At 46.6% G+C, this 9723-nt stretch overlaps 1 pseudogene; it reads left to right on the forward strand.

The window, feature by feature from the left end:
* Positions 1 to 256, forward strand: part of LOC149574674 (25S ribosomal RNA) — a pseudogene marked incomplete at both ends in the record, with an annotated part of 793 nt that extends 537 nt beyond the window's left edge.
* Between the last annotated feature and the right edge of the window lie 9467 nt (positions 257 to 9723).

Consider the following 9723-nt stretch of genomic DNA (forward strand, 5'->3'; position numbering starts at 1 on the left):
CTAACCACGATCCCACAAAGGGTGTTGGTTGATTAAGACAGTAGGACGGTGGTCATGGAAGTCAAAATTCGCTAAGGAGTGTGTAACAACTCACCTACTGAATCAACTAGCCCCAAAAATGGATGGTGCTGAAGTGTGAAACCTATACTCGGTCGTCAGGGAAAGTGCTAGGCTTCGATGAGTAGGAGGATGTGGGGGTTGTTGCAAAACCTTGGGCTTGAGCCTGGGTGGACCGGCCCCCGGTGCAGATCTTGGTGGTAGTAGCAAATAATCAAATGAGATGTTTGAAGACTGAAGTGGGGAAATGTTCCCTGTGAACAGCACTTGGACATGGGTTAGTCAATCCTAAGAGATGGGGAAACCCTTTTTCAATGGCGCACTTTGCGTGATCATCAAAAGGGAATCGGGTTAATATTCCTAAACCAGGACGTGGTGGCGGACGACAACGTTAGGAATTTTGGAGACGTTGGTGGGGGCCCCAAGAAGAGTTATCTTTTCTTTTTAACAAGTCAACCCTTCAAGTGCATTCATCAAGTCACCCCACCAAGTACTCTCACCAATTCGACTATTTAAGTCTGTTCATCAAGTCACCCCACCAAGTACTCTCACCAAGTCAAATCTTTAGGACCGTTCATCAAGTCACCCTGCCAAGTCAACCCTTGTAGTCCGTTCATCAAGTCACCCCACCAAGTACTCTCACCAAGTCGACTCTTTAAGTCCGGTCACAAAGTCACCCAACCAGGTCAGCCCACCAAGTCGACTCTCTAAGTCTGTTCATCAGGTCACCCCACCAAGTACTCTTACAAAGTCAACTCTTTAGGTCCGTTCATCAAGTCACCTCGCAAAGTTGACCCTTGAAGTTCGCTCATCAAGTCACCCCACCAAGTCGACTCATTAAGTCCTTTCATCAAGTAACCCCACCAAGCTAATTCTTTAAGTCCGTTCATCAAGTCACCAGAACAAGTACTCTCACCAAGTCCACTCTATAAGTCTATTCATCAAGTCACCCCACCAGGTCGGCCCACCAAGTTGACTCTTTAAGTTTGTTCATTAGTTTACCCTGCTAAGTACTCTGACCAAGTCAACTCTTTAGGTCTGTTCATCAAGTCACCCCTCCAAGTTGACCCTTTAAGTTTGTTCATCAAGTTACCCCACCAAGTACTCTCACCAAGTCGACTCTTTGAGTCCTTTCATCAAGTCACCCCACCAAGTCAACTCTTCAAGTCACCAGAAAAAGTACTCTAACCAAGTCGACTCTTTAAGTCCGTTCATAAAGTCACCCCACCAGGTCGGCCCACCAAGTACTCCCACCAAGTTGACTATTTAAGTCCGTTCATCAGTTCACCCTACCAAGTACTCTCACCAAGTTGACTCTTTAAGTCTGCTCATCAAGTCAAGCCACCAAGTACTCTCACCAAGTCGACTCTTTGAGTCCGTTCATCAAGTCACCCCACCAAGTACTCTAACCAAGTCGATTCTTCAAGTGCATTCATCAAGTCACCCCACCAAGTTCTCTCACCAAGTTGACTCTTTAAGTCCTTTCATCAAGTCACCCGACCAAGCCAACTGTTTAAGTCTGTTCATCAAGTCACCAGAACAAGTACTCTCACCAAGTCGACTCTTTATGTCCCTTCATTAATTCACCCCACTAGGTCAGCCCACCAAGTTGACTCTTTAAGTCCATTCATCAGTTCACTCTGCCAAGTACTCTCACCAACTGGACTCTTTAAGTTTGTTCATCAAGTCACCCCACCAGGTCGGCCCACCAAGTTGACTCTTTAAGTTCGTTCATCAAGTCGCTCTACCAGGTCAGCCCACCAAGTACTCTCACCAAGTCGACCCTTTAAGTTTGGTCATCAAGTCACCCCGCCAGGTCGGCCCACCAAGTACTCTCACAAAGTTGACTCTTTAGGTTCATTCATCAATTCACCCCGCCAGCTCGGCCCACCAAGTTCTCTCACCAAGTCGAATCTTTAAGTTCATTCATTAGGTCACCCCGCTAGTTCGACCCACCGAGTACTCTCACAAAGTCGACTCTCTAAGTTCGTTCATCAAATCAGCCTACCAGGTCAACCCACCAAGTACTCTCACCAATTCACCCCGCTAGTTCGACCCAAAAAGTCAACTCTTTAAGTTTGTTCATCAAGTCACCCGGCCGAGTCGGCCCACCAAGTCGACTCTTGAATTTCGTTCATCAAGTCACATGACCTGGTCAACCTACCGAGTATTCTCATGAAGTTGACTATTTAATTATGTTCATCAAGTCACCCCACCAGGTCGGCCCACCAAGTACTCTCACCAAGTTGACTCTTTAAGTTTGTTCATCAAGTCACCCTGCCAGGTCAGCCCACCAAGTCGACTCTTTAAGTTCATTCATCAAGTCACCCTGCCAGGTCGGCCCACCAAGTCGACTCTTTAGGTTCATTTGTCAAGTCACCCCACCAAGTACTCTCACCAAGTTGACTCTTTAAGTTCGTTCATCAAATCACCCCGCTATGTCTTCCCACCAAGTACTCTCACCAAGTCAACTCTTTAGGTTTATTCATCAAGTCACCCAGCAAGGTCGGTGCACCAAGTCACCAAGTACTCTCACCAAGTTGACTCTCTAAGTTCATTCATCAAGTCACCCTGCCAGTTCGGCCCACCAAGTAGTCTCGCCAAGTCAACTCTTTAAGTTCGTTTAGGCTAGCCAAGTCCACTAGCCAAGTCATCTCACCACCAGGCTAGCCACCTTTGCTCACCGAGGCATCTCACCATGTGGGCTCGCCAAGTTGCCTCAATGAGTTGACTCTTTAAGTAGACGCTCACCAAGTCATGTCACCACATTGACTTACCATGTCATGTTACCAGGTTTCCCTACCCGGTCACGTCTTAAAGTCTACTCACCATGTCAGATTTCTAGCTCGATTCATCAAGTCAGCTTGCCAAGGTGGTTCATGAGTCAAAAGTTTAAGTGCGCCCACCAAGTCGAGTCTTTAAGTTCGCTCACCAAGTTTTCTCACTAGGTCGGCTCACCGAGTCAAGTCATCTCACCCAGTTGACTTACCATCTTTCATCACCATCAATTTACTCCCGTGGCTCATGAAATCACGCCACCTAACCGATGTCAATCTTTGGCTCCGTTGCCAAATTCAGCAAAAATGAGGTCGTGGATGGCTATTCAGTTACATTTTTCAATGAATTGATTTTTTTAAGGCACTTGTCTTCATGAATGCATATTCTCAAATGCAGAGCAAGCCTTGCACTAATATCTTATATAGGAGAGGCAGTGTGTTCGAAATAAAGTCGAGTCATAATTTTCAAATCGGGTAGCCTTAGATATAAAATGGAAGTTGAGCTATTCTAGCAAAGCCATAATTTTTGAATTGGGTTTCCTATGATACAAAATTCAAGCCGAGCCATAATTTTCAAATTTGGGTAACTTGAGATATAAAATGGGTACCCGAGCCATTCTACTTGAGTCATAATTCTCAAATTGGGTAGCTTCCGATATAAAATGGTCGTCAAGCCATTCTGGTCGGTCTCCAAAAATTGATCAATTTACCCCCCTAACTGATGCAATCAAATTGCCTAACCAATGTCAATCTTTGTCTCCGTTGAAAACCTCATCAAAAATGGGGTCGTGGATGGCTATTTGGTCACATTTTTCATTGAATTGGGTTTTAAGATACTTGTCCACTGAATGTACATTTCTGATGTAGAGTAAGCCTTGCACTAATAGGTTATATAGGGGAGGTAGTGTGCTTGACAAATGGTGAGCGAGCTAGCCTGGCTGACCCGATCTAGGTGAGCCATGCTGGCCGAGCCGATCTGGGTGAGCTATGTTGGTCGAGCCGATCTAGGCGAGCCATTCTAGCCGACCCGATCTGGGCGAGCCATGCTGGCCGAGCCGTTCTGGCCAAGCCGATCTGGGTGAGCCATGCTAGCCGAGCCATTCCAGCTGAGCCAATCTAGGTGAGCCATGCTTGCCAAGACATTCTGGTCGAGTTGATTTGGGCGAGCCATGCTGGCCAAGCCGATCTAGGCGAGCCATGCTGGCCGAGCCGTTCTGGCCGAGCTTATCTGGGCGAGCCATTCTGGCCGACCTGATCTAGGTGAGCCATGCTGGCCGAGTCATTCTAGGCAAGCCATTCTGGCCAACCCAATCTGGGTGAGCCATGCTGGTTGAGCCATTCTGGGCGAGCCATGTTGGCCGACCCGATCTGGCCGAGCTCCAAAAATGGTGTTGTGGATGGCTGTTTGGTCACATTTTTCATTGAATTTGATTTTTAAGGGAGTTTTCCGTGCTATTGCAGATTTCTAATGCAGAAGGAGCCTCACACTAATAGCTTATATAGGAGAGCTGGTTTCGACGAGCCTCTCCCATGCCCCTTTCATTGATTCAACATTGGTGTCTAGGCAGATCAGATGGTTGGGTTTTCAAACAGTGTATGCTGATTTTGAATCAATGAAAGGGGCATGAAGCGATCTTAGTGCTTTTTCTCGGCTCTCCTTTAGATCATGTTTTTCGATGACTCAACTTTGGAAAAGGAGAGGCAGCAGTTGCCAATCCATGGCATGTCTTTTTGGTGATTTTAAAACTTGATCTAAATGTGAGCCTTTGTCTAGCACTCTGACGTTTCTTGGTATAACGGCAATTTTCTATGGGTGCTTGGCGCTCTAGCAATTTGTCACGGTGTACTTATCGAGGCTACATGGGAGCTTTAATACCAAAAGCTCTCAGCAAAAAATGTTGGTCGAGCCATGCTGGCCGACCCGATTTGGGCGAGCCATTCTGGCCGACCCGATCTGGGCAAGCCATTCTGGCCGACCCGATCTGGCCGAGCTCCAAAAATGGTGTCGTGGATGGCTGTTTGGTCACATTTTTCATTGAATTGGATTTTTAAGGGATTTTTTCATGCTATTGCAGATTTCTAATGCAGAAGGAGCCTTGCACTAATAGCTTATATAGGAGAGGTGGTTGCCGCGAGCCTCTCCCATGCCCCTTTCATTGATTCAACATTGGTGTCTAGGCAGATTGGATTGTTGGATTTTCAAATGGTGTATGCTGATGTTGAATCAATAAGAGGGGCATGAAGCGATATCTGAGTGCTTTTCCCTTTAGATCATGTTTTCTATTGACTCAAGTTGTGAAAAGGTGAGGTAGCGGTTGCCGATCCATGGCGTGTCTTTTTGGTGATTTTAAAACTTGATCTAAATGTGAGCCCTTGTCTAGCACTCCGACGTTGCTTGGCATAATGGAAATTCACTATGGGTGCTCGGCACTCTAGCAATTTGTCATGTTGTACTTATTGCGGCTACATGGGAGCTTTAATATCGAAAGCTGTCGACAAAAAATGGTGGCCGAGCCATGCTGGCCGACCTGATCTGGCTTAGCCATTTTCGTCAACCCGATCTGGCTCTTCTTTCTCACTCCATCGACACAAATTCGGGAGTTGTTTGACAGTGGTTTTTGTTCCAATGTGTCAATACGGTGATCTAGAGAGTGATCCTAAGGGCGGGAGCTTGTGTCTAGCATTTGGGATGTTTGGAGTTTGTGTCTAGCACTTCCCAATTACTACGTGTGAGCTCCCTAAGGTCACCTCTATGCCAACTAGATTGGCACAACATTGGGAATGGTTTGATAGCGGTCATCATTCCAATGTGTCATTGGAGGATGTCTTGGAAAGTGGTCTTTCAAGGGCGAGCTCACGTCTAGCACTTGGATTGTGCGTCATGTCACAAGTGAATGGGGAGATCTCTCTGTGAATGGTGGCATAGTGATTGCAACAGAAAATTGACTTAGTTGGAGCATTGGCCTCATACTAATAGCTTATATAGGAGAGGGGGTTACTGCGAGCCTCTTTTGTGCCCCTCTGATTGATTCAATGCCGGTGTCAAGGCGGATGGATATGTCAGATTTTGAAACGGTGGACGCCGATGTTGAATCAATTAGAGGGGCATGAAGCCCACCCTTGAGGTGCTATTCCCTTACTCTCCTTTAGATCATGTTTTCTTGACACTCAGCTGGCACAATTTCGAAAAAAGGTTTGGCAGTGGTTGCCAGCCCTCACCACGTCTACTTGGTGAATTTTAAAACTTGATCTAAAACGAGAGCCCTCGTCTAGCACCTTCGTCCAGTTTTGCTCGAGTATTGCTTAATTTTATGCTATCGGTGCGAATCTCCCAATGAATGCCTACCCTTGGACTCTCTCTTAGATCACCTTCTTCAATCACTCGACCGACACAATTACGGAAGAGACTTGGCCGCGGTTGCCATTCTACAGCACATCTATTCAGCGATTCTCAAGTTGATCTAATGGTGAGCCCTTGTCTAGCCATGAGGTGGGTGGTGGGCGCTCTAGCAAAAAATTTTGTGTGAATATTTCGGCTATAACAGGACAGTTCGTCACCGCGAGCCTCTCCCATGCCCCCCTCATTGATTAAATGCCAATGTCAAGGTGGACGGATATGTCAGATTTTGACACGGTGGACGCCGACGTTGAATCAATTGGAGGGGCATGAAGCCCACCCTCAAGGTGCTATTCCTGGACTCTCCTTTAGATCATGTTTTCTTGTCACTCAGCTGGCACAATTTTGAAAAAAGGTTTGGCAGTGGTTGCCAGCCCTCACCGCATCTACTTGGTGATTTTAAAACTTGATCTAAAATGGGAGCCCTCGTCTAGCACCTCTGTCCGATGTTGCTAAGGTATTGCATATATTTTTGCTATCGGCACGAATCCCCCAACGAATGCCTACCCTTGGACTCTCTCTTAGATCACCTTCCTCGATCTCTCGACCAACGCAATTACAGAAGAGACTTGGCAGCGGTTGCCATTCTACAGCGCATCTGTTCAGCAATTTCAAAGTTGATCTAACGGCGAGCCCTTGTCTAGCCATGAGGTGGGTGCTTGGCACTCTAGCAATTATTTGTGTACCTATCACGGCTACAATGGGAGAGGTGGTTGCCGCAAGCCTCTCCCATGCCCCTCTGATTGATTCAATGTCGGTGCCAAGGCAGATGGATATGTCAGATTTTGAAATAGTGGACGCTGATGTTGAATCAATTAGAGGGGCATGAAGCCCACCCTCGAGGTGCTATTCCTCGACTCTCCTTTAGATCATGTTTTATTGACACTTAGCTGGCACAATTTCAAAAAAAGGTTCCGCAGCAATTGCCAGCCCTGACCGCGTCTACCTGGTGATTTTAAAACTTGATCTAAGACGAGAGCCCTCATCTAGCACCTTCGTCCAGTGTTGCTCGGGAATTGCTTAATTTTTTGCTATCGGCACGAATCTCCCAATGAATTCCTACCCTTGGACTCTCTCTTAGATCACCTTCTTCAGTCACTCGACCAACGCAATTACAAAAGAGACTTGGCAGTGGTTGCCATTCTACAGCGCGTCTGTTCAACGATTCCAAAGTTGATCTAATGGAGAGCCCTTATCTAGCCATGAGGTGGGTGGTGGGTGCTCTAGCAAAAAAATTTGTATGCCAATCGCGGCTACAATGGGAGAGGTCATTGCCGTGAGCCTCTCCCCCATGCCCCGCTCATTGATTCAACGCCGATGTCAAGGTGGATGGATATGTTGGATTTTGAAATGGTGGATGCCGACGTTGAATCAATTAGAGGGGCATGAAGCCCACCCTCAAGGTGCTATTCCTGGACTCTCCTTTAGATTATCTTTTCTTTTCACTCAGCTAGCACAATTTTGAAAAAAGGTTTGTCAGCGGTTGTCAACCCTCACTGCGTCTACTTGGTGATTTTAAAACTTGATCTAAAACGGGAGCCCTTGTCTAGCACCTCCGTCCAGTGTTGCTCGGGTGTTGCATAAACTTTTTCTATCAGCATGAATCTCCCAACGAATGCCTACCCTTGGACTCTTTCTTAGATCACCTTCCTCGATCTCTCGACCGACGCAATTACAGAAGAGACTTGGCAGTGGTTGCCAATCTACAGCACATCTGTTCAGTGATTTTGAAGTTGATCTAATGGCAAGCCCTTGTCTAGCCATGAGGTCGGTGCTTGGCGCTCTAACAATTTTTTGTGTGCCTATCATGGCTACAATGGGAGAGGTGGTTACCGCAAGCCTCTTCCATGCCCCTCTCATTGATTCAACACCGGTGTCGAGGCGGATGGATATGTCAAATTTTGAAATGGTGGACATTGACATTGAATATATTTGAGAGGCATGAAGCCCACCCTCGAGGTGCTATTCCTCAACTCTCCTTTAGATCATGTTTTCTTGACACTCAGCTGGCACAAATTCGGAAAAAGGTTTGGCAGCAGTTGCCTGCCCTCACCTCTGTCCGGTGTTGCTCAGATATTGCTTAATTTTTTGCTATCGGCGTGAATCTCCCAACGAATTCCTACCCTTGGACTCTCTCTTAGATCACCTTCTTCAATCACTTGACCGACGCAATTACGGAAGAGACTTGGCAACGGTTGCCATTCTACAGCACGTCTATTCAACGATTCTGAAGTTGATCTAATGGTGAGCCCTTGTCTCTTCTTCACCAGCCCTCGTGAAAATTACAAAACCCAGGCACCCACCTGGAATTTGTAGTTGAAAGATTTTTCTGCCCTCACGAAAATTTACCAACCCCACCCGCTCAAAATTTGGACATGGAAGATTTTTCCGCCCTCGCGGAATTTACAAACCCCACCCGCTCAAAATTTGGCACTTAGAAATTACGAAACCTTGCCCACCCGAAATTTGGACTTGGAAGATTTTTCCACCCTCACAGAAATTGCAAACCTGACCTGCCCAAAATTGCTCTGTTTACGAACCTGACCCACATGGAAATTGCACTTGGAAGACTTTTTCACCCTCGAAGAAACTTTGGCACTCGAGAGATTTTTTCGCACTCGGAAAAAATCACAAAACCCCACCCACCGGGAATTCAGCACTTGGGAGATTTTTTTGCCATTCCAAAAATTGCAGACTCCACCAACTTGGAATTTGGGACTTGGGAGATTTTTTTCCCCCTCGTGGAAATTTTACGAAACCCCACTCACTCAAAATTTGGCACTCGGTAGATTTTTTTGCCTTGGCAAAAATTTCTACAAAACCCCTCCCTCCTGCCCGAAATTTGGCACTCAGGAGATTTTTTTGCCCTGGCAGAAATTGCAAACCCCACCCACCAAGAATTTGGTACCTGGGAGATTTTTATACCCTTACAAAAATTGCAAATCCCACCCGCCGAGAATTTGGCATTTGGGAGATTTTTTCGCCCTCGCAGAAATTGCAAACCCCACCCGCTCGAAATTCGGCACTTGGGAGATTTTTTCACCCTCGCGAAAATTTTTACAAAACCCCACCCGCCCAGAATGTGGCACTTGTGAGATTTTTCTGCCTCGGCAAAAATTGCAAACCCCACCCTCCAAAAATTTGGCACTTGGGAGATTTCTTCGCCCTCACAGAAATTTTTACAAAACCCCACCCACCAGGAATTTGGCACTTGGGAGATTTAATCGCCCTCACGAAAATTTTCACAAAACCCCACCCGCTCAAAATTTGGCACTTGGGAGAGTTTTTCCGCCCTCGTGGAAATTGCAAACCCCACCTGCCTAGAATTTGGCACTTGGAAGATTTTCCCACACTCACACAGATTGCAAACCCCACTCGCCAAGAATTTGGCACCTGAGAGATTGTTACGACCTCGCAAAAAAAACTTGCAAACCCCACCCACCCAAAATTTGGCACTTGGGAGATTTTCTTGCCCTTGCAAAAATTACAAAC

The sequence above is a fragment of the Cupressus sempervirens genome, chromosome 2 (assembly GCF_028749045.1).
Source record: "Cupressus sempervirens isolate cs-2001-9-10 chromosome 2, ASM2874904v1, whole genome shotgun sequence".
Taxonomy (NCBI): domain Eukaryota; kingdom Viridiplantae; phylum Streptophyta; class Pinopsida; order Cupressales; family Cupressaceae; genus Cupressus; species Cupressus sempervirens.